Raw genomic sequence first — 23491 nt, forward strand, 5'->3', positions numbered from 1 at the left:
AAGCCAGCTGGAGTGAAAAGCTGGAGGGCCTGATTCTCTGGCTCCCTCCAGCATGCCTAAATAATATGCAGATTAACACCCTATCATCGATCATTACCCAGTGCCAGCTAATACGCAATATTCATTTATAAATTTTCATATATATATACACATATAGTTGAAATTTCTTTTTAAATTATCTTTTAATTTCTGTAACAGAGAATTGGCCAGTGTCTACTTAGCATCATGTGAAATTGAGTTAATAGATATTTTAAAATCTTGTAAATAAAAGCACACTTTGCCACTCAGTACACTCTTTTCCCTTTCGGTCAAATTAATATTTTCCGATATTCTTGGGTATCCAAACTTTTTTTTGTCTAAGGGAGAAGGAACAATTGAGAACACTCCCACTCTCTGCCGACATCTGCCCACAGGTTGGCTTCCAGTTGTCATTCCCCGCGGCCCCCCTCCTCCCCCACCTCCGCCCCGGCCCGCTCCCCCTGGCTTGCCTCTCCAGTTACTGTATTTGTCGTTTGATGTTAATAAATCCGGGAGTGAGAAAGGTAGAAGGGCCGTGCCTTCCGTGCGGCTGGGAGGGACGCCTCTCCTTCCTCCGCTTTTCCACTCCTTGCCCCATCCAGGCTGGCCCCGGGGGCGGAGGCTGCACCCGCGCTCACCGGGGGGCGCTGTGCCGCCGGCACCGGGCGGCCGGAGGTGAGTCGGCTGGGAGGCGGCGGCTCCCGATCCTGCCGGCGCGCAGAGAGGCGAATCCCAGGCTGCGAGGTCGCCGCCCCCGCCCCTCGGCCGGCCCCTCCGCCCGCGGGGTAGAGGGGAGTGGCCGGGCGCCTCCCGCCGCAGCGCAGCACTCTGCAGCGGCAGCGCACTCTGCAGCCGGGCGCGCACTGGAGACTCGGCCGCCGCGCGTCGCGGTGGTGTGGGAGCGCGGGCGCGAGGGGCCGGCAGCCGCTGGGCAGCGTCCGCCAGCAGCGTCCGCCGAGCAACTGCGCGGGAGCCCCGCAGCCTCGCGGAGGGCCCGCGTCCCGGAGCGCGCCGGAGAGGGAGGACGACAAGGAGGCGGAGTGGCGCCCGGCGAGGTAGCGCGAGCGCTTTCCCTCTCTCCCCTGCCCTGCCCGCTCGGTCCTTTGTGCCCGGGGTCCCCGTGGCCCCACCGCAGCTGACACGGGTCAGCGGGGTCTGCGGTCTCTCCTCGGGGCCAGGCGGCGCTCCGGCGAGAACCGCGCACGCTGGAGGTCAGGCAGGGTGGTCGCGACTCCGCGGTAGCTTCGGGGGCGGGTGGGAGAGTATAGGGCGCTAAACTAAGTTGTTCTTACTTTGCCCCATCCCCTTCGTACCTGTGGGCAAAGTGGAATCCAGGTCTTCCTGGTGTTCACCCACACCCCTCCATCTCTCTGGCCCACAGCTGTTTCCTGGCCCTCTGGTTCTATGGAAGGACACGGGGTGGCCTCCTCCGGGAAGGAAAGCGGAGGGAGAACAATGGGGCGTCCTGGGGAGTGGGGTTCAGGTGCGGCGTGCCCCGGCGGCAGGGGATAAGGGGCCCAGGACCCGACGGGGCATCCTGCGCATGCAGCTGAGCTATGCTCCTTTGTTCCGCCGCAGCGGAGGGGGCTGCCTTGGGTCTCGTTTCCTGCCCGGGATGGGATTGATTCACGGTCCTAGAGAGGGAAGGGGAGGGGGCGGGGCTGGAATGGAAACCAGATTAGGAACGGGAGTCCTGGAGGGTTCTTGCTGGGCCGGGGCAGAGGGTTGGGGAGTGGGTGATGTGAGTGCACTGGAGAGTTGATTACAGACACACAGCATTTTGTCCACGGGCTTGCTGTGTGGGTTTCTGGAGCTTATTTGTAATGCTTTGTTCAGGCTGCTGCCGAGCGTTTATTGCTTCAACAAGTTGTGTACTTCCCTGTCTTCTAGGCGCTCCCAATGTTAGTTTGCTGAAATCAAATCTTGTTAATTACAGTGGAAGAAGACTTTTTTTTATTTTGTGGCTCAGGGTATTTGTGTGTATATATGTGCCTGTGTATGTATGTGCCTGTGGATCCGTGTTTGTAGCTAGTAGATATTGGCTTGAATGGGTAGGAAGCAAATTTTATAGCATTGATTTTGACATAGAATAATTTTCTCCGTTGTAATATAGTAAAACAATTTTCCAGGAATGTTTGGGGGGAAACCACTAGAAAATTAGACATTGCTAAATAAATGAATCAGATTAGGTAACACTGAATTGAAAAACCCTTTACAGTCTTTCCCAGAAAACTCATCATACACACCACCCTTTGGGTTTTCAGTTGAGGAGTCATGACTTCTGTGCTTTCACTCCCCTAATGTGGGTCATCTGGACTAGGAAAGAACAGTTACCATTATGGTGAATGGGAATTATTTTTAGGGGGAGGTAGAATTGAATGTAATGTGTTGGGCATATGTTAAGTGACCCTTTCCTAGATTGGAATCAAGAAGCCCAGGAGGATTGGTTGACCTCGGGAGGGAGCCAGGGTGGATTGAATGATGAGTGTTTTTTGAATGGAGTATTCCAAGCAAAACCGTTTTGGGAGGAGGCTGACATTTCCAGGCATTCATGGTTTGTGCCTATGGGACACTGGTGGAAGGATCCCAAAGCTGGGCTGAAGGTTAGAATTACTGTGGTGATAGTTGAGATATTTAGCTATAGTAGTCTGGCTGAGGCAGGGCTGGGAAATGACCTAGAGCTGCTTCTTTGACAAGTCTGAGGGCCCACCGGTAAACCACCACATTGGCTATTCATTTTAAGACAACCAAGTTTGAAAGTCTCTTAACCTTAGAAGGGGAATGAAGAGCTTACTCCCAGGGAAAAAAAATGTTTCCTGCCCACTAAGTGGTAATGGAAAAGAGCTGTACCAGCTACCGTGAGGGTTTGTCTTTTTCTTGGAGGATGTGGTCAGATTTTCAGGCCAGGCTGGAAAGCAGTGGGATTTGTCCTCCGGAGCCATTATGATGTGCAGTTGAAGTGGGATGTTGTCCAACCGTCAAGCTGTTTGTCATTATAACTAACACACTGCCTGGCAAAACATTGTGCCATGGGCAGCGAACAGAGGGAGACTTACTTCGTTATCGTTGTCTTGCCATTTTGGACTTTTCGTTTATGTTGTGAATTGTTTTGTAAAATATAGCACAATTGGATTCCTCCCAAGTACTCATTGGAATATACATTAACAAAATGCAAAGCATAAGATTACTGCTACCAAAGACACGGATGGGGAAGCCTCTTAAATAGTTGGTCTCTGGCTGCAGGCCGTCCGATGGATTCCCCATGTGTGATGAGGCTGGCTGCAAGCTGCACCCCCTTCACGGGATGGGATGAATCATCACTTTGTCAAGCCTGGAGTTAAAGACTGACTCTCCCTGGTTGCTTCGCGGTTATGCAAAGCAACGAGGAGCTTCCGACATCAGTGGGGAAGGAGTGGGGTGTAGGAGTGGGCCAAGAGGGGAATCCTCAGAATGTAGGATGTTAAAGGTTTTTAACATTTGTCCTCCTTTTGGGCGAGATTCTTCTCTCATCCCCCTCCCTTCTGCTATTTTCAATAGCTGGACCTTTGGATTTTAATTAAACAGCCTAACAGTAGTTAAAACTGTTATTTAGTATTTACTGTGTGAAAAGGGTTTTACACACATTATTTTATTAATCCTCACAACAACTTGGTAAAGTGGGTATTATCTCCATTTTACAGTTGAAACTGAGGCCCAGGGAGTTTGGTAACTTGCCTAGTTGTGTAGGTAACTAGTAAGGGGTGGAGGTGAGATTTGAATTCCAATCTCTGATTCCACGGTCCACACTGTATGGTATGATATCTTTTAATACTAGGAATGACAGCAATTTGATTGTTTATTTGATTAGCCCTTTGCAGATTTCAAATCACTTTCACATATATTAGCATAATTGATTCTTTCAAAAACCACTGTGAGATAGGTTTGGAAGGCTAGATTAGTGACATTGCAACTTTTCAAACTGTATTGTTCAAAAGCTTTGCTGTTTGATGGCCTGTGTGAATAAACTTTAAGTGAATGAAACTTTAAAAAGTTAGGCTGCCAATGTCTAAAACTAAGTTTTTTTGGGGGGGAGGAGGGGACATTTAAAAGTGGTACAATGGAGTAGACTTATAGTCATTTGATATTTATTGAAATCTATTTTAGCCCTTTTTATCTCCCAGCCTTTATTAGAACACTGCACTTTGCTTCTTTACTGAGACCCAATGCCAGAGTGTCTTTTTAGAAGAGGAATAGGAGGGAAGGAATGTGATTATAAAGAGGAAGTGGGACATCAGAATTGGAGTCATACACAGCAGCAGGCCGTAGATTTTCCCAGCACATGCTTTTTGTCCTGGCAGTCGCCTTTTACAGAAGACATTCTTCCTTAGGGAAGTGTCAAGGGTCTTTCTTTACAATATCCTCTGAGATCATCACATTTCTGAGCTCTGTGGGAACACACATTCCACAGGATTTCTGTGCTCATCTTTTCCCCACAGGGGAAGTGAACAAGCTTAGGCATCCACGTGAAAGTGGAATGGAAGTGGTATCCGTCCTTGGGGTGGAATGGAGTATGGTGCTAGGCAGGAGTCACCTGACCTTGACCCAGGGGTGACCGCCGAGTGCAGGAGCAGAGTGGATTCGAACACTTGGCGTCATCGATTATTTATGGATTTCTCAGAATGCTCCCGGGGAAATGGAAAAGTCAATATTGTTTTTTTTTGTTCCTAAGATAAGACTACGAAGACTGAAAGTTCTGCCTTTACTTTTTAAAATTATTTCAAGCTAAGACATCATTTGGGGTCTTCAGAGACTGTGGTATAGGTGCAGTAACTTTTCTCTCCTGAGGCCATTAGATTCTCATCCATTGGATATTTAGAGGGGATGCACACACGTGGTCTGCTGAGTTCTAACAGGGAGCGCTTTCCAACTTACCAGCTGAGAAGGCTGAAGGATGCTCTTATAACCTGTTGTAGGTTTCTTTTCAGTTGCCAGTGTCTTCATCAATTTGTATTGTATTAAGCACACAGTTGATGCAAGGCTGTGCATTAAAAAGCAGCAAAGGAAATCCATTGTGTATCAAAGGATGTAGCAGGGCAGCGCAATGTGCCCAGAGAGTGGATGTTGGTGAGATGACTGTGACAGCCGTGGTGACCAAGGCCACGCCAACACATGCTACTGAGACAAAAGCATGCGAGTGGGAGGAACCCAAACACTGCCTGTTCCTTCTTTGTCCTTGGTTTTATTTCCCCCAACCTCTGATGGTGCCAAAGGGGTCGGGTCTCTGAACACCTGCCTCTGAAGGCTGGATTGGTTGGGATGTTAGGAAGCCTCTTTCTGGTGAATTCCTTGCCCGAGGAGAGAGGAGAGGATCCTTTTTTGGACCCTGAGGGTGTATAAAGTACCATTCCATGGGAGAAGGTGTTGAATTACGTGGTCTGCCCTGGTGTACAGCAAATCCTTGGTGTCCTCCTGCTTTCTTCCCTCCCCACCTGCCAGTGTCCCAACCTTCCTCATCCTGGTTCAGCATGGCTGTTGATTCAACCCCACTAAGGCTGTTCATAGACTTCAGGCATATTTGCATAGTGGACAAGAAATGCCAAGTCCCCAAAGAATTATATTTTGTTACATGACATTCATGCTGCTGTCATTAAGTAGTGGGTGCTGCGCTGTGTCAGGCTGCGTCCTGGGTACTCTCTATAGCCTGTTTCATTTAATCCTCATTGCTCTCCTTCAGTAGGAGATGTCTGTAGTTGGGAGAGTTGGGTAACGTGCCCAGGGCTAGTAGAGATCAAGCCCAAGACTGTGTGCTTTACAGAACAACGTGCTGCCTCGTGGGACAGTGTTCTTGGAAGCTCTGGGCCACTTTAAGGAGTGAATTTTACAGAATTAGAGAGTGAGCCCACCCTGACAGTCTCTCTCTTCCTTTGTCCCCTGAAGTCAGGGTTCCTGCGTGTGTCCTTGGTTGGACCAGGGCTGAGGATCTGGTTCAAATGCTCCTGGGTTGCTCTTTTTTTTCTGGGTCTTGTGCTTGGCAGCCCTGCATTATTCTCCTCCCCCAAGTGAGGGGGACTTCTCACCCTCTCCTGGTCACTGCCTTCTCTGTGGGAATCTGCTGGCCTTCTGGGGATTTTCAGGGGGTTTGTCTGATCTCTGGTCTCCAGTCTTTCCAAGCACAGTATGCTGCTGGGCATCCAGTCAGAGCTCAGGGTCTGATGCATGTGGCTGAATTGGTGGGAGCACCATTGCAGAGCTGGAACTTAGGGGATAAGACTTTGGACAAGGCAAGGAAGAAAAGAATTGGTATAGAATTTATATTCGTCCAAGATAGGCAGTTTTTGAAATTGAGGTCTGGAGATAAGTGAAAACTGACATTCTTCCTTTGCTTATCAGATAAACAACAATGCTGAGCTTCTAAAAATACCAGGTGCTTGGCTTTCCTAGATAGCTTGGAGAGGCAGGAGGAGACCAGGTCTCTGCTTTCCAGGGACTTTCTGATCAATCCTGCGTGGACTCAAGATGCTTTGAAGTTACACAGATGGCTTCATTTTGCTGTGTTAAAATGAAAATACAATTCAAAATTGTACTTCACAAGTTTTTAAACTCGTTAAAAAAAAAAAAAAGAATTCAGCATCCTTGAAGAGACTTGAGAAAATTGCATTGATAGGACAATGGAACGGACCAGGTTATTCGTTATTGGTTTCATTATTGTGTGTGTGCATATTATTTGCCTGCTCATTTTCACTGGTTTCGCGAAAGCATTCTCTGCACACTTCAACCAAAAAATTAAAAACAAACCAAAAACCTTGATTGAAAAACTCCTGCTGGCCCCACTTACTTTTGCCACTGTGCACCTTCTCTCTCCTCCCTCAGTGCTGCTTCCTTTTAAATTCTATATTATTAGACTCTGAAGCGCTATTTGCAATGTTCAGATTGCAAATAGGCCCAGTTCCTAGCTGCTCGTTCTTTCCTTTGAAAGTGCTTCAAAAGGATCATCACTATTTTATTCATTTTAGAGTCCCTGCCTAAATGCTTTTAGGAAAAGTTTAATTTTTATAAACATTGGGCCTAGGCCAATTTTCATGGCTCGTTTTTTTGCAGTCCTCATGCAGTCTGCTTACAGTTGTAATAAGTTGACTACAGTTTTGATTTACCCCTGATGTGGTGGGCTGTCTAGCAAAAAGTCCTCACTTGCTTGAACTCTTCAGGGTGTTGAGAGGTATTCATAAAAATATATGAACTGCCACATTGGGTCAGATTCAGGAATCTGCTTTCTGCAGAAGCAGAATACTAAGTATTCTGTGACATTGGAGGAGGGGGCTGGAGTAAGACTTTATAGCTTTAGTAGGTTTTGGGGCTCTCTCTTCAACATCTATAATTGCATAATCTCTTAAAAACCTCTCATCCGTATATTTAAACTCATATATTCAGATTCTTGAATTGTTTATTTGTATCCTATATTTAAACATTTCACACCTCCTTTAAAGGTAGGACTTGACTGTATTGGTATTTTGACTTCAAATGTTTAATTTTTGGAATGGTAGAGTGATGAAGTTGAAAGGGCCTTTAGACCACCACCGTAACCACTTATTTGTATCTGAGAACTGCTCAGGCTCAAAAGGTTAACCAGGGTCAGATCTGGCACTGGACTCCAAGGCTTTTAACTTCTTGCTCAGTTTTCTTTTCTAGGGGAATATCTCACTGTCTCTCCAAACCCATCGAAATCCACGCTTAGTGCCCATTACCTAACAGTTGATCGTCTTTGACGTAACTGTGCTAATAGCATTCTTACCATCATCTTGACTTTGGATTTCAGAAGCATCACCGACTTCTCTATTTTCTGTGACTCTTACATCCATCCAGTCAGTTACAGTGTTTGGTTGATTGTTGCCTTTTATTTTCAAATCCTTAAACCTCTATTCTGGTTCAGACCTTTAAAAGGCTGGTTTACTAGAATACAGCATTTCCCAAAGTGGGTTGTTCCATGAAAAGTTCGTAAATGTTACTGTAGAAAAGCGTTCCTTGGGCGAGTAGGTGTTGGTTAAACAACATTTTAAACAGGTTTCTTTAAATAAACTTAGAAAAATAAGTTTCTTCTTTACAGAAGGCCTTAATCACGGACTTTTATTTGTGACCGTGCACTGTGGATCTCCAAGAGGGAGATAGGGTATGCACATGTCCCAACTTATGTGACCGGTGTCCCACTTTTTGGCAGGATCATTGTGTAGATAACACTGCTGTAGTCACTTCATTGTACCGTTTGTAGATCCATCACTGTCTGGCTTTCTATGGGAATATGTGTTCTCTGTGAGCCATACTTGGTTCTCTCTCAAATATGTCTTCTGCTTTTTTACCTTATTTTTCTCCTGGATCTTTCCTTTGCCCTGGAAGCCCCTCTCTACCTATTACCCCTACACATCTCTCACAACCCAGCTTTTCTGAACTTGTAGCATTTACTGTTTCACAACTTAAAACGGAGACAATATTTGAAAGAGTCAAAACATTGGAAGTAACATTGCATACCCATAATAGTTAAATTACTGGGATTCACACAAAATGCCGTTTTCCATATTTGTGTCAGTTGATGAGTCAAACGCACATCACATTCTTCTCGCTCCCTCAACACAGGTTAACTTGCACATATATTCTCCAAGCATGTGGCTTGTTTATTTTTCAAAAATTTTGTGTTATTGGAATTGCATTCCATTTATATAAAAATTTAGAGAGAATTGAGATCTTTATGGTCTCATGGCTTCCGGTCTGCAACCTTATATACCTCTCTATTGATTTAGGTCTTTTATGTCCTTCAATGAAATTTTATAATTTTATGTGTAAAAACTCTTTCACATCTTCTGTTAGACTTGTGCCATGGTGCTTTATGGTTTTTATGGTCATTGTGAGCGGAATTGTTTAACACATTTCTGTTTGGTGTTGCTGGTATACAAGAATGGGATTGATTTTGTATTTGTTTATTGAGGGGTTCTTGATTGATCGCATTTCAACTTGTGTTTGCTATAGGAGCCTGGAGTCGGGTGGCGTTTCTAATAGAGCGTGATATAACAAACCTGTAATGGAAATGTCATAACTCACCGTAATTTAAAAATAATATGTGATACTTTTAGCAGTAAGGGGAGGAGGGGGTTGTTTTTGTTTCTTTAATGCAGTCATGTATTCATTCATCAAATGTTGGGGTGCCTAGTGTGTGCCAGGCACCGTACTAGGCACTGAGTCTTTAATGGTGAGCAGAGCAATTGTGTTTCTGTCTTCATGGAATGTGAGGGGAGAGAGACATTGCGGAAGTGAATATAGATATTTATGACATATTTATGAATTGTGATATTTGCTATGAAGGGAAAGGACAGGATGCTGTGAGAATAAGAAAGATGGGGAGGGGACACTCTGGATTGGGGGTAGAGGGAAAGTCTGTCTGAGGAAACATGCATTCATGCAGCTGCCTGAAGGGTGAGTTGGTACTGCTGCAGGAAGAGAAGGATGGTAGAGCTTTCCAGGCAGTGAAGAACGGGCCCAGAAGCCCTGGGGTGCAGTTCTGCTCTTAATGATAGATTGATGGAAATTTTAGTAATTAATGACTTAAAAAGTGGTACTTCTTAGTAAATCATCATAATAGTGGTATTTAGTAGTGTTTAAGTATGATGACATGAAAATGTTTATTTTGGGCCAGTATGTTCCCCTTCCTCCTCAAATGAAACTGCCCAAGTAAAGAGTGCGCTGCCTCTGTGACGGGGCTTGAGTGGGGCTACTGCCCATCCCCCAACCCTCCCTCTACCCCTTGAGAGCTGCCATTGCCCTGAGTACTAGTGGCTGCTGGGCGCACCAGCGTCCTGGGTTCTGCACTATTGGACTGGCTCTTGCTCTGAGGTCTGGAGAAGCCCTTTCTCTCCTCCTGGGAGGGCTCTTGAGCAGGGCCACCTTTGGCCCTTTCAGTGTCTCAGCCCTCTCTCTCCCCTTTCTCTCTGGCACCTTCTCTAGAGACACACTGAAGGCTCTGATGTGAAAAGGGTGGGGTGGGAGGAGGGGTCTGGTCTGAGTTATGCACACCTCATTCCACCTAGAATCGCCATGCATCAGTCATCAAGGCTTTGCACCTGGGGCAAGCGCATCAGAGCCTGGTTCTCTTACGTGGCGGTGAGTCCTCGCTCAGTGGGAAGCAGTGTGGTGCAATGGTGATGGGCTGCGCTCTGGGGAAAGTATTGGGTTTGAAACCTGACTCTGTTTAGCAGCTCGTGTCCTTGGGCACATAGCTTAATCTGTCTCTGCCTCTGTTTTCTCACCTGCAGTATTTGGGTAATAGTAGAGCCTTCTTCCTTGGGTTGATAATAAGGATTAAATGAGTAAACACACTTAATGTTCATAGAATAGTGTCAGGCACAGAGCAAGCGTGCAGTATAAATGTTAGTTGCTACTCCTCAGTCTTTTCTGAAAATGGATTCCTGGAGTTCTTCCTCCTCTTCCCCCACCAGATATTCAGTGTTTGACTCCAAGCAGTGCATATAATTTATGATTTGATACGGGGCTCTAGTTTCTCCTCTGAAAAATATATAGGAAGAAAGATGGCAAAGAAACCAAAATGTTAACAGTGATTGTGTTAGTGTAGTAGATAGGGATGACTTACTTTTACAACCCTCTTTATTTTCTGCATTTTCTGTAATCTGGTTATGTTACCTCTGAACTAATAACAATACAAAAAAATCTTATGAAAAAGCTCAGGCTGCAGTTGCCTAAGCGGTTCACTAAAGTGGAGCCGAAGAGAGTGGCACGCCTGGGGTCTGCCTGCTCTGACTGTATTCGCAGGTGGAGTAGTTTCCCATTTATGCTTATAGTTGCAGGAACGCAACAGTATTTAACAGTCTTCAGCAGATGTATCCCAGGAAGTTAGAAGATGGGGATGTGGATCCTTGTGAAACTCTTCTTTCTTTGAATGTTTCTTTTTCTGTCATTATTTTCCCTTTTTTGTCTCTTGCTCTGCTCCCTGAGAGTGCCTCTGGCCATCTGTTACTCTCTTTGGTCTCCTCTTACACCCCTCCCCTTGAAAACCACTCCTTTCTCCTTTACTTGCTTGTCACATGGAAATGATGCACACATTTCTACAATTCCAAGTAAAGACTAAATTTTATTTCTTATTTTTAATCGTAAAAATAAATGTAACTTTTCACCTTCAAAAATCTACATTAAGTTGCCTTTTGTTAACTCATACCTAGAATTAATTAATTAACTTACTAACTCACTAAAGTCAGGGGGAGTCTGTGATTTCCTAAAAGCACCGGGCATCTTGGGGGACTTGGGAGACTGAAAGGAAGGGGAGATTGAGGGGATGCTGAAGCTGAATTTTTCCTCTTTCCTTATTTTGCTGAGGGTCATCTGTGTGGCTACCATTTAGTTATGTCTCAGAATTTTTTAAGTTTTCCAAACTGAAAGAACCGAATTCTGGAAAATTACCAAAATACATTTTTAGAAAGAGAACTTTGCCAAATTTGACACATTTCCTTAAAAGCCCATTGATTTCAGTTACTTTTTAAAAAGTTCAGTGAGCTTTCCAGTTTTCCTTTCATGTGCCTCTTCTTGAATAATTGTGAGTGGAGAAATGGGCTTTCCTGCTAAGTTTGTTTTATCTACAGGAATTAATTTTTAAGCAGTGGCTTTCTGTAAGTATCTCAAAATTATACCGTCATGGATTTTAAAGAAAGTATGACAGCATGTTGCTACTCAACAGAATAGCTATTTACTTGAGAAATATTGCTAATTTCAGTGAGATTTCACAGTCGAATGTAAAATCTAGTAGAGGGGATTTAAATTAAGGGATACCTTCCTATACCTTATTCCATAGTTTGTAGTGTTTTTCATCTCCAACCACAAATGCCTAATTTGAACATAAATATTTATGCGCATTCTCTCTCTGCTGTAAGGAAGTCTAGTTTAATTAAGGTAAAATCTGGATTTATAGAATGGGTATAACTAGGATTTAGTATTCACTATTCAAAAGGATTCATCAGAGGAGTACTTTAAATTAGAAGCAACTTGTATACCACTATTGAGTAAGGCAGCAGTTGTAAAAGGTCTGTATTATCACAGGCCCACTAGGTACAGACGTGATCTTGCATCTTGTCTGTTTCACTTCATATGCCCCAATACATGGAGGAAGAGAAATCTGTTGGGTTAGGTGACACGTGCGTGCCACAGGTGTTGAGAAATAATGGTAAAACTGTCAGCCCAACCTTTATACTTGCTGTTTGTTGCAATTGAAAAAAGAAACAGAAAAGTATAGGTAAAATGCTACAGGAAACATGCGCCATTTTACGTCCTTCCGGGTGACCTGTTTCGTATCTCATGGCCTCTGGGATGGAAGAGTTGACAAGTTCTCTCCTTGGATGGGAAAGTGCCCCTTCCTTACCTGGCAGTCAGCGAGCCTGTCAGACCCTGGGTGCAGCGGGAGCTTCACCTTCTGTGATTCCGCTTCCAGCTTTGCACTTGCCCTCTTGGCAGCAGCTCGCGTGTGGTGATCTTTTCTTACGAGAACAGTTAATGACCATGGCAGATGCTGGGAGCCCACTTCTGCAGTCTTGCAGCTGTTTATGTGTCCAGTTGGACTTCTTGAAAGAATTAATTTTTAGGATCTCACGCTGAGGGCTACAAGTATAATAGGATTTAGGGGGAAACGTTATTTTGTGGGAGTTAGTTTTGGATGTTGCAACAGGTGTAACATGAAGGTAGCATGGCAGCTGAAGGGAATCCTGTAGTAAAATTCCCATTTATCCTGAAACCAGGCAACTCAGAAAGTCCAAGATTACTAACACTCACTTTTGGATATTTTGTACTAAAAAATCATCTTAAGAACAAACATTACAGGACGTTTGGAAAGTGGAACTAAAAAAGACTTTTCTTGAGTTAACTAACTCTTAAAATATCAACTATGGTCATTTCTGAGTATTCCTTTCCAAGTTTTCTATGTATATGTTTTGGAATGATTGTAATCATTGAGTTCATATATTTTCTGTATTGCTGCGGGTTTCGAGATAAATTTTATAGTTGTGTATTCCACTGAGTACCGTAATTTCCTGAAACACCTCTTTTTTATTGGGCATTTGGGTTGCTTCCACCACTTTGCTGCTGTAAATAATAATACTGTGATGAACATTTTTGTGCATATAACCTTTTCTCTATTCTGGGTTTTTTTCTGACAGTAGCTGTTGAGAATGAGCTGATTGGGTCAATGATTGTGGTGACTGTTGTGATGTACCCCTCTTTAAGCAGTGGGGTGGATGTAGTGACTGGATTGGAGGGGGCAGGGGGAGTGGTGGTCTGGGATGACTCCCAAGTTTCTGGCCTGTGTGATGTTGGGTGTGGTCATCACAGACAGGCTGAGGGGGGTGGGTTGCATTTGGGAGGTGGGGCCTCCAGGCAGAGAGGGAGGTTCAGCAGACGCTGGGGCTCAGGGACAAGCCAGGGCCTGAGGTCTGGATGGAGGAACTACTAGCATCTTGGTGTGGTCGAAGCTGTGGATGTTGTGAGGACCACTTAGAGGGCGGAGGGAGAAGAGGGGAAGGTGGGTGATAGAAGTCTGGGAGACATTATTTTGTGACAAGTGGAGGAAGGAGAAGCCACTAAGGAGAATAAGGAGTGGTGGGGTGGGAAGTGAAGAGCCAGGGAGAAGTGGCCAGAGGGAAGCCAGGGCAGGAGAGAGTTTTAAGGAAGGAGTGCGCGGGCAGCAAACCGGTGGTGACATTCTACTTGAAGATGTTTCAGTGGCACATGCCGAGTGAGCTGTGGGTGCTTAGGAAGGGTGGCAACTGTCAAAAGGTAGGCTGTGTCAAAAGCTTAGCGGTGGAGGAAGAGAGAAGTAGGCAGTCTTACCAGGGCTTATAGGACGGTATATTAGTTTGCTTGGGCTGCCATGACAAAATACCATGACTGGGTATCGTAAGCAACAGAAATACATTTTCTCACCATTCTGGAGGCTGGAAGTCCCAAGACCAAGGTGTCAGCAGCTTTGGTTTCTTTGAGGCCTCTCTCCTTGGCTTGCAGATGGCCACCTTCTCACCGGGCCTCGTATGCACATCCCTCAGTCTGTGTTGGCTGTGTCCCTGTCTTCTCTTTTTATAAGGACACCAGTCATGTTGAATTAGGACCCACCCTTATGGCCTCATTTTAACTTAATCACCTCTTTAAAGGCCCTGTCTCCAAGTACCGTCCCATTCTGAGGTACTGGGGGTTAGGGCTTCAACATATGAATTTGGGGAGGGGGTGACACAGTTCAGCTCCTAACAGATGGATTCTAGGCCTGATGACACACTTATCCTTTCTCCTTCCTCCATTCCTCCCCCCAACACCCCCCTGCCTCCCCGCAAACACACACACTGTTGACCCTCTGCTGCTCCTCATCGTACTCTTGTCTCTTGGCTTTGGTGACCCATGCTCTGGTCCCATCTCCCCTTGGTCCCTTGGTGTCCAGGTTCTGTAGGGTTTGGGCCTTGGCTTTCGCCTCCTGCTAGAATCAAGTTCATTTATTTGTCTTCAACTCCTTCTCAACTATAACTCAATCTCAGATAGCAAAGCATTAATTCTCTCAGGTATAAAAGTTGTGTCAGGTTAACCCTGTAGTAAATTTTATTTGATGATAAGACTAAACCATTTTGTAATCTTGTCCTTGTGGCTGCTTATTTCACAATTTAAAAAAAACAAAACAAAACAGAACATTGATTTAGGTCAAGGTTCAGTCAAAATTTATATTTAAGTTTATCTCATATTTTACAAATTAATATTGTTGTTGTTGTTTTTTCCCCTTGAGTTTGGTTTTGGATTCCTTTTTTCCCCAAGAGCCTATCTTGGTTAAAATAAGACTGAGTAGGTAGCTATCCCAGTAGTGCCTGGGGGCAGAATTATTTGGGTAGGTATGGTATTACTGCCTTTTTTCCTTCAGATGTGGGTTTTCTTTTTTTTTTTTTTTGGAATTAAAACTATATAGAAGTTAAGATTATCCTATTTGATGCTGAGGAGGGAGGCTTTACATGCATGGTGTTGATGAGGGAGTTGGGGTTAAATTGTGGGTATATGTTATTTAAACTGTGGTTGGTTGCACTGGGGTTTCTGGTGTACATGTGTTTACATAGTGTTTCTCTCAATAGTCTATTGAAATATATCAGTATGATTTCTATGTAAAAGTTCATATTTTTATTGAAAAGGCTGACTATCAGATTTCTAAAAGTATATAAATTACGGATAGATTTACTGTTTGGCCACCTAAAATAGCACCCAGATTTTGCCGGGCAACCTTGAGAAGAACATTTATCTCTGTCGACAGTTTTAAAAGAAGTATATAATTATAAAGTATGAAACTCAAATTTAGTTTTTAATAGTAACTTATGTGTTTATTCTTTCTATCTTTAAGAGGCAGGTTATTGGAATGACATGTGACCTTGTACTCTTGACTCTGTGTCTGATTGTGGGTTTGAAGTGTTATTTTTGTGCTTTTTTAAATGACTTAGGCCCTTCTGACTGTACATTTGGGACAGAATAAATATGGTAGTTGGATATGGTTTTGAAAAACCAACCAGATTCTTAACCTGGTAGTACGATAGTACTGTTCATTCTTATAATTATCTAGAGGCTCATGGCTTTAGAAAACTCTGTGAGCTCTTAGGGACCTCCAGATTTGCTGGATTAGTGGGTGTTCTTTTCCTTTGTCAAATATATCAACTGATGCCCATGACACAGTAAATGCCCAAAGTTAGAGGGCTACCCTGTAGTGTGCTCTTGAGTTTTTGTTCCTACCAGTCTATGCTTATGTGGGCTCAACTGTGTTTATTCCCAAGCCTGTTTATACCAATTGTACTAATTATTGTATTTAATATAATGATTTAAAATATACGTGCAAAAAGAATTGTTTCTATGAAAATTCATTTGAATGTTTTATAAACCACCTAATAAGTTTCTAAAAATGATTACAGCTGATTTAGGAGTAACTGAAATAACTAAAGGATTTGGAGGATCATAAAATAAAAGTATTCCCACTAATATTGTTAGTCATTCAGGATAGGTAGATTAATTTGTGATTATGTAAAACCTGGGAATCTTAGTGACTCGAACGATAATGCACAGTCACACTGGGTGGCCATTGTAGGTCAGGTGGGGGTCTGCCCCGTGTTGTCCTGGTCCTCACTCCAGCGCATAGTCTGATGGAGCTGTGCCCTCTGGAACACTGCTGATCCCTGTGGCAGAGGGAAGGGCGGACGTGAAACCTTTATGGCCATACGCCTGAATTCAGCAATGCAGGGATAGCTGGTCTTCCTACAGAGGGAGTATCGAGCATTTGTCAGGAGTAGTGCAGTCCACCCCACACTGTGTCCCAGGTGTCTCTACAGCCTCACTATTCTTTAAAGAAATTAGACTTGGAGGATGAGGCCATGAGGATGTTTTACAGGAGACCACTGGGTACTACAGTCAGTGGACATACACTCAAAAGGCCTCAGCGCTACAGAGAAAGATTGGAAAATAAATATATATTTTTATAGGGTTTATTTAAAATAATAGGTTTAGGTATGTATCATTTACTTATGACTTCCAACATTAACTGACCTTTAAAAAAAAACAACCAGCCAAACTGTCAATCATTAGGCATTTGGATGAGAGAGCCTCTACATGAGTCTTAAATCCTCCTCTCTCTCTTGCGCCCTCCATCAAATTAGTTTCCCACCTTTTATGATAGATTTGTCTGTTAGTTCTCTTGCACTTATCCTCATTTCATTTCTATTAGTTCTACCCTAGTTCTTATTCCTGAACTTCTAGATCCGTGCCCCAACTGAATTCCCTACTGCTAGCTTGTACAGTGCATTTATGCAAGTAGAAAAAGGTGTACTTTAGGGCAAACACAGTCCCTCAGGAGCTTGACTTGATGTCAGTCCCCATATTCCCTCTTGGCTGGCCCATTTTTATGCAGTGCACAAACTGAACAACTGCACAGAGCAATCCTACTCCCTGCTTCTAGTCACTCTCCCAACTAATTCAGACTATTCCCTGATCAAATCTCCTTAAAATTTTTGTTGTCCCTATGCCAGCTCAAAAAATTTTGATGACTCCCAATCATCTATAATGGCTGTCGTCAACTTTATTTTCCATCAGACCATCACCAGTGACTGTGGATCACACTTTTTGCCTTCTGGATGCACTGATGTCAGTAATGACTGCAGTGTAGACATATGAGGCAGGCTGTGTGATGCTTCCCTCTCCTCTCCCACCCATTCCCACCCCCTCAGCCCGCACTCTCAGACTTGCCTCAGCTTACCTTTCCTTCCAGCTTCATGGCCCACCAGGACACACCAACTGTCTTCTGCTGCCATTCTGTCTGAATGTGTCTGAATGTGTCTTGTACCTGTTGCTTTCAAGTTCTTTTCTGCTTAATCACATCCTACTCATCCTCAAAAAGGACCCTCAAGGTCAAGTTTCACCTCTTCAGCCATCCTTCTCTAATCCTCCTAGACCATGATAATAGTTCATCTCTAAACATAGATGGTAGGCTCTATATTCTTCTTTTTGTGGTGAATCATCTGCCCTATGTGAGCACTTGTTTTATTAGTTACATTGCTCTTAAGAATTTTTTTCCCCAACTAGTTTGCTAATGACTGGGGAGCAGTTGATGCGTCTCTTAATTCTTTCTTCTCCCAGGGCCTATGCATCCTAGGTGCATAGGTCAGAGCAGTAGGCTGTGCCTGGTTAATCATATAATTCAGTTCTGGATGGAAGCTGACACCGCTTCTTCCTAGCCACTGGATATTGACCTACTTTTCCCTCCTTATCTGTTTGCAAAATATTTGTTGAACGTGGTGTGTTCTCCCGGTCACAACCAATGTTTGTCTCTCCCTTTCATATGTACTAAATGCTAAAGTGCTAGTTGAATCAGTGGAAAAAAACAATGGAGAAGAAAAGTTGGTAAGTAGTTTTAATTTCTAAACCTTATAATTATGTCATTTAAAGAGAACGCTCTGTAGTTTTTATATCTATCTACCTACCTACCTATTGAGAGACATTATTAAGGGTAGAGTGTAAATTTTAAGTTTTTAGGCCTTTTGATTTGATGCTTTACAATATAACAGTGTGGTATTTTGAAAATCTTTTTTTCATAAATTACTTGTAGAAGGAAATGAACTTTTCTTAATCAGCCATATACAAGGTAGTTCACTATTAAATATTTATTTCTTACCAAAACTTCCCTTGGGAAAATTTATTGTATGGTTCTATACTTGGTCAATCTGACTAACAATTGATTTTTGTATTGCTTTACAGGTTAAGTGCGTGCTATATTCAAGGGAAAAAAATATGTGTTTATGTGTTGGGGGGCATTTGTATGTATGTATCCTTATGTAAATATATGAAATAATTGCTGCATCCTACAGAACTTTTGGAAATTAACAGAACTATTATTAAAATTTAGTTAACATTTATCAATTTAAATTTAGTAAACATAGATTTTGTTAAACATTTTAATTTGTGACTTAAAAAGGGTTATTTAGTTACGGCATGTCTTGTAAGCTGCTTTGCTGAATTGTGTATTTTTTTAGTTCTTCATAAATGCTTTAGGATGTGTTTAGAGATATGGAAAAATTATGGTGCTTTAAATTCCAAATGAGAAAAACTAGAAAAAAATTAACCGGGAAAATACTTCCAAATTCGAATCTGATTGCTGATTTTAATCAGCTTAGGTGAAGTAACCCACTGCAATTTAGCTGTTTTTTCTAAAAATTCTTTTTCAGTGACAAAGTTGTTTTGCCTTCTCAATTTACATTATCAGTGTCATTTTGGTAACATCTTAGCTATTTTTGTTTGATCGATTCTGAACTAATAAACATTCATGAAGCCCTAACGTAAATGTATAAACATCTCTCTCTTTGATTACGTAGTATATTAGACTTTATTTTAGTGGATAACTGCTTGAGGAAGCTTCTGAATTTTTATTATTCCAAAAATACTTTTTCTTAACCACAAGCACAGAGGCATTACTGAAGACGTAGTGTTGAGTGATGCATATTTTTCTTTTACTATATAGGTTTCTTTTTTAAAATTTTTATTGGAGTATAGTTGATTTTATATAGGTTTTTTAATTTGTAATTTTAGATCCCTTTTTGCTTTCTTAACTAGATGCATTTGTTAAAAAAGCCAGTGCCATTTTGCAGCTAACCATGTAGTTGTAAACATAGAGAGAACACATTCACGTGTACCTTGATGCCTTTGCTGATGGTGATACTGTTGATTTTGTGCATTTCCTTCTGTGCTGTGTATGGTTAGACCCTTAATACATTTTTTTTGCTGGTGAGGTCAGAATAAAGAGAGCTGCTTTCCTTTACCTCTGTGTAGATGTCACTGGGAAAGTTTCTTGTGGACTGGCATTTTTGGTTTTTAACATTCTTTGTAATCAGACCCAGGATGCTTGCTCACCCCAAAATGAAGGAAGTCAGTCTTTGCAGAGTTGAGCTTTTTTTGGTTGAATCAGTAATGATGGAAGCTGGGACAGGATCTTAGGAGATGATGTATTCGACCCCTTTGTGGGGAAACTGAGGCTCAGACTTGACAGTGTGCCTAGAATCACACTGTGCGCTAGCTGCAGAGCTGAGTCTGCAACATGGAACTTGTGGGGTTTTTTCTGGAGCCACTGTGGTGGTTATTCCAACCTCTGGTCTGTTGCAAAATGCAACAGCTGACATTTCCCGGAGAGATAACTTGCTTCCTCTCCCCAAAGAGTGCACTAAATTCAGTGCATTTCCCTTCATTGTCACTGAAAAGAGCCTGAATGACTGAAAGGTGCCTTTTTAAAAGAAGGTAGTTTTGCTCTGGTGTACCCCAGGCTATTTTATGTGAGAGTCTTTGTTCAGCCAAATGCCTTCAAAAATTGATTTATAGGGACCCCCAAACTGATGGCTACAAGAAACCCTACTTGGGTGGCTCCTAGGTGCAATTCACCGTACTTTGAATTATAAGGGAACATCTTGAGTGCTTGGATGGTCTGATCAAGTATGAAGAGAGCAGAAAGAATCACTCTACAAGCGATGTAAGCAGGGGGAGGGGGCAAGGACAGGAGGACTTGGGTGAGCGTATTAGCATGTGGGACTAGACTGGGACCGTCTGATTAACAAGCCAATTCATTTGGAAGGAAACTTGGTTTTCCCCAGGTGACTGTATTCTATTTAATGACCACTGGTATTTGAGATCCGCGGTATTTGGGATCCGCACACCGGCCAGGAACCAGTCAGAGCTGTCAGGTGTGCCAGTTACATGTGAGCAGTTTTACGTTCACCTAGGGGTGCCAGGGTGTCAGGTTTGCCAAACTAAACACATTGGACTTCTTGGAATATTTTTTAATCCGCATGAGGGAACAAATTGAGAGGACTATGGGTTATAATTAGCACATCCCAGTGCAGCTGAGTTTGTGTTTCTGGCTATAACAGTGGTTTATAGTTTTTGGCTACTTTGTCCCACAGGAACTCATAGGCTTTTTCAGTCGTTAGCTCATGAGTTCTCGTAACATCCAGTATAGGGCAGCCTGACCATAGGTTCCCCCTAAAGCCAGGACGGCTTGCCCTACATTCTTGACCTTCTAGGATTTCGGCTGGTGAGGGTACCATGCTGGGGGAGGGGGTGGAGAGGGAGGGCTGGGGGTGGCTTTCAGACCCAGTCTTGGGGGGGGGGGGTGTCATTCTCTGAAGTCGCCCTGCCCTTCAGCAGTTGTTCCTGCCATGACTCTGCAGAGCTTCCTCCAGGAGGTGACGGTGGGCACAGTGATGTTGGCCGCGTTCCTCCTCAGGGTACTGAACTCCATGGGGTGTCTGTTTCAAATGAGGCAGTGCTTGAGGTTATTTGCATGGACACACCTGCCAGAAGACGGCAGGGAAGAGTAGGGGAGCTCTTCAGGATCAGGAGAAATGGGCGTTGCGAAGGGAGGGAACTAGCATCTGGTGAGAGCCTCTCGGGAGTCGGGCTTTGCTTTCTCAAAAGAGAAAGTGGAGTGGATGTTGTCATCCCTGAATTTTTAGATCAGAAACTTGAATTCCATAGATGAATTCCCTTGGATTCGAGCTTGGGTCAGTGATTCAAAGCCTGTACTGTTCCATGTTGGGGTGGATCAAAAGGGAATTCTCAGTCCTGGAAAACTCTTGCTACTAAACTTGTAGAAAGTTACTCTTTCCCAAGTAAAGCTTCTCTTTAAAAACTGTGGAATATTCTGACCTTTGGTGACTTAGGAATTAGATTGAAGGGTGTGTGTGATATTAATAAGTGTGAAAGCCTACTCTCAGACCAGATAGGAAAGCTTCCTCACCCTGGCTCTTCCAGAAACCAGATGTGCAACATCTGCTGGGTCCATTTCTGTCTCTTAAAAGAAGGTTTTGCCTGGGATCCTAAGAAGTTTTGCTCATACATCAGAAGAGATAGTTTGTAGTAATCCAGAACCTTCAGTGTTGTCATGGCAGCCAGTTATTTTTGACTCAAAAATCTTTCCAATTAGTCTAGATAATACATTTTTCATTTCCACTGTTAGAAAAAAACTTTTTTTTAACCTGTCACTTTATGAATTGTAAAGTTCTATCTAGATGCTATATTTCAAATCCTTAATAACTGGACTGTGCCCGGGGTTGAGGGTAGCCCAGCTCCTGGTTGATGGCTTTGGTTGATATGGCTAGCCTTTCTCTACCCAGACAGAAACAAACCTTGACCCTGACACTGAGTGGTCCTGGCCCATCTCTGCCTATTCAGAGGAACCCTCTGGGGTGTGAACTCTTAGGTACCCAGAATGTTGCATTAATTGCCTTTCCCATTCACAGAGCTTTTTAAGATTTGAGTCTGGCTTTATGGCTTATGGGCTTCCGTATGCTTTTAGCTGTTTATTTTTATTCCCAGTTCCAATCTATTCCATTTTATCATTGCCTGATAATTTAATGTCCTTTGTATTACCCATAGTTTGAACTCAAGACAATAGTTATTGTATGGAAACTGCCCAGTAGTTGGGCCTGTTTTTCCCTAAATCCAAGATTGTAACAAAAGCCCTCGTACTAGCAGTCTATTATATATTCTTAACAAAAAGCTTTAGAGAAAAGTGGGTAAAACCTCAGTATGTAGTGGTTTTAACAGTGGAATACAGGATTGGAAAATCAGATAACTATGTGAAGTAAATGCCATGAATGGATATACCCTATCTAAGCTTCTCTAAGGAAGTGTGTTGATAGGAGTGAGAATTGGCATCCCCTAAAGCCTTTTCACAAAAGCATGTCACGGCCCACTTTCTCAATCTCTGGGGAGCCCTGCAAAGCACGCCGGGTGGCTCTGTGTGGCCCACTAACCCCTTCTCCTTTGAGAACCATGCTGCTTGAGTAAATTGTCCTGAAGAATGCAATTATCATTCCGCTTGCCCTTAGCTTCGTAAATACCGAGAAGGTGTCTTGCCGTTCGGTTTCTCACCCGAGTCTCTCATGATCTTTCCTGTTCTTGGTGAACCATGCGAGGCTGTCTGACGGGAAGGGGAGAGATGATGGAAACAGCCCTGGAAGGAAGAACGCACTGTGTCCCTCTCACACGCATCATCTACCTGCTCCGCACCCCAGTGCCCTGTGAGCCAGCCCGTCGGCCAGGCAGCGGGGTCTTTGCATGTGGGGAGCTCAGGCCTTCTCCAGGGGCCGGGGGAGACCAGCAAGCTAACAGCTGTGCTGGAGGAGTAGGGCTTGCTCAGAGCACGCTGCCTGTGGGGCAGCGCTGCTGACACTGGTTAAAGTTGGGGGATTTATTTAAGACAAGCAGCTCAGCTGAACCACAGTCAGGATCTAAAGCAGCTTTTCTGTCTGTCCCAGGTGGTCCTTCATGTGAGGTTTGCCTTAGGGGGCGGGGGATCTTGGTTGGGGAGAGACGAGACGGAGGAGGACGGCTGGAGTCCGGCTGTGGAGTCATGTCATCTCTGATAAGGAATTTTTTTTTTTTTTTTTTTTTTTAAGATATGTGAGGTACATCCTTAACTTTTTTTTTTTTTTAATTTTTATTTATTTATTTATTTTTGGCTGTGTTGGGTCTTCGTTTCTGTGCGAGGGCTTTCTCCAGTTGCGGCAAGCGGGAGCCACTCTTCATCGCGGTGCGCAGGCCTCTCTTGTTGTGGAGCACAGGCTCCAGACGCGCAGGCTCAGTAATTGTGGCTCACGGGCCTAGCTGCTCCGCGGCATGTGGGATCTTCCCAGACCAGGGCTCGAAACCGTGTCCCCTGCATTGGCAGGCAGATTCCCAACCACTGTGCCACCAGGGAAGCCCCAAGGAATTTTTTTATTGAGGTAAAATCTGCATAATGTAACATTGACCGTTTTAACCTTTTTAAGTGTACAGTTCAGTGGCATTAAGTACATTCACATTATTGTGCAACCTTGTACCTGTTAAACAGCAACTTCCCGGTCCCTCCTCCCTCAGCCCCTGGTAACCACCATCCTACTTTCTGTCTTCATGAATTTGACTGCTCTAGGAC

At 43.7% G+C, this 23491-nt stretch overlaps 1 protein-coding gene across 5 annotated transcripts in view; it reads left to right on the forward strand.

Moving 5' to 3' along the window:
- The first annotated feature begins 804 nt into the window (after positions 1-804).
- The window catches only part of MYO1B (myosin IB), a 183336-nt gene continuing 160649 nt past the window's right edge, over positions 805-23491 (forward strand). Inside the window, exon 1 of one of the 5 annotated variants that reach the window (XM_057551139.1) lies at positions 805-1073. The gene's annotated coding sequence lies outside the window, so the exon portion shown is untranslated. Of the gene's footprint in view, positions 1074-17916; positions 17935-23491 lie in introns of those variants that run through there. The other 4 variants (XM_007171453.2, XM_057551137.1, XM_057551138.1 and 1 more) reach the window with 4 other exon arrangements.

Source organism: Balaenoptera acutorostrata, chromosome 8, assembly GCF_949987535.1.
Source record: "Balaenoptera acutorostrata chromosome 8, mBalAcu1.1, whole genome shotgun sequence".
Taxonomy (NCBI): domain Eukaryota; kingdom Metazoa; phylum Chordata; class Mammalia; order Artiodactyla; family Balaenopteridae; genus Balaenoptera; species Balaenoptera acutorostrata.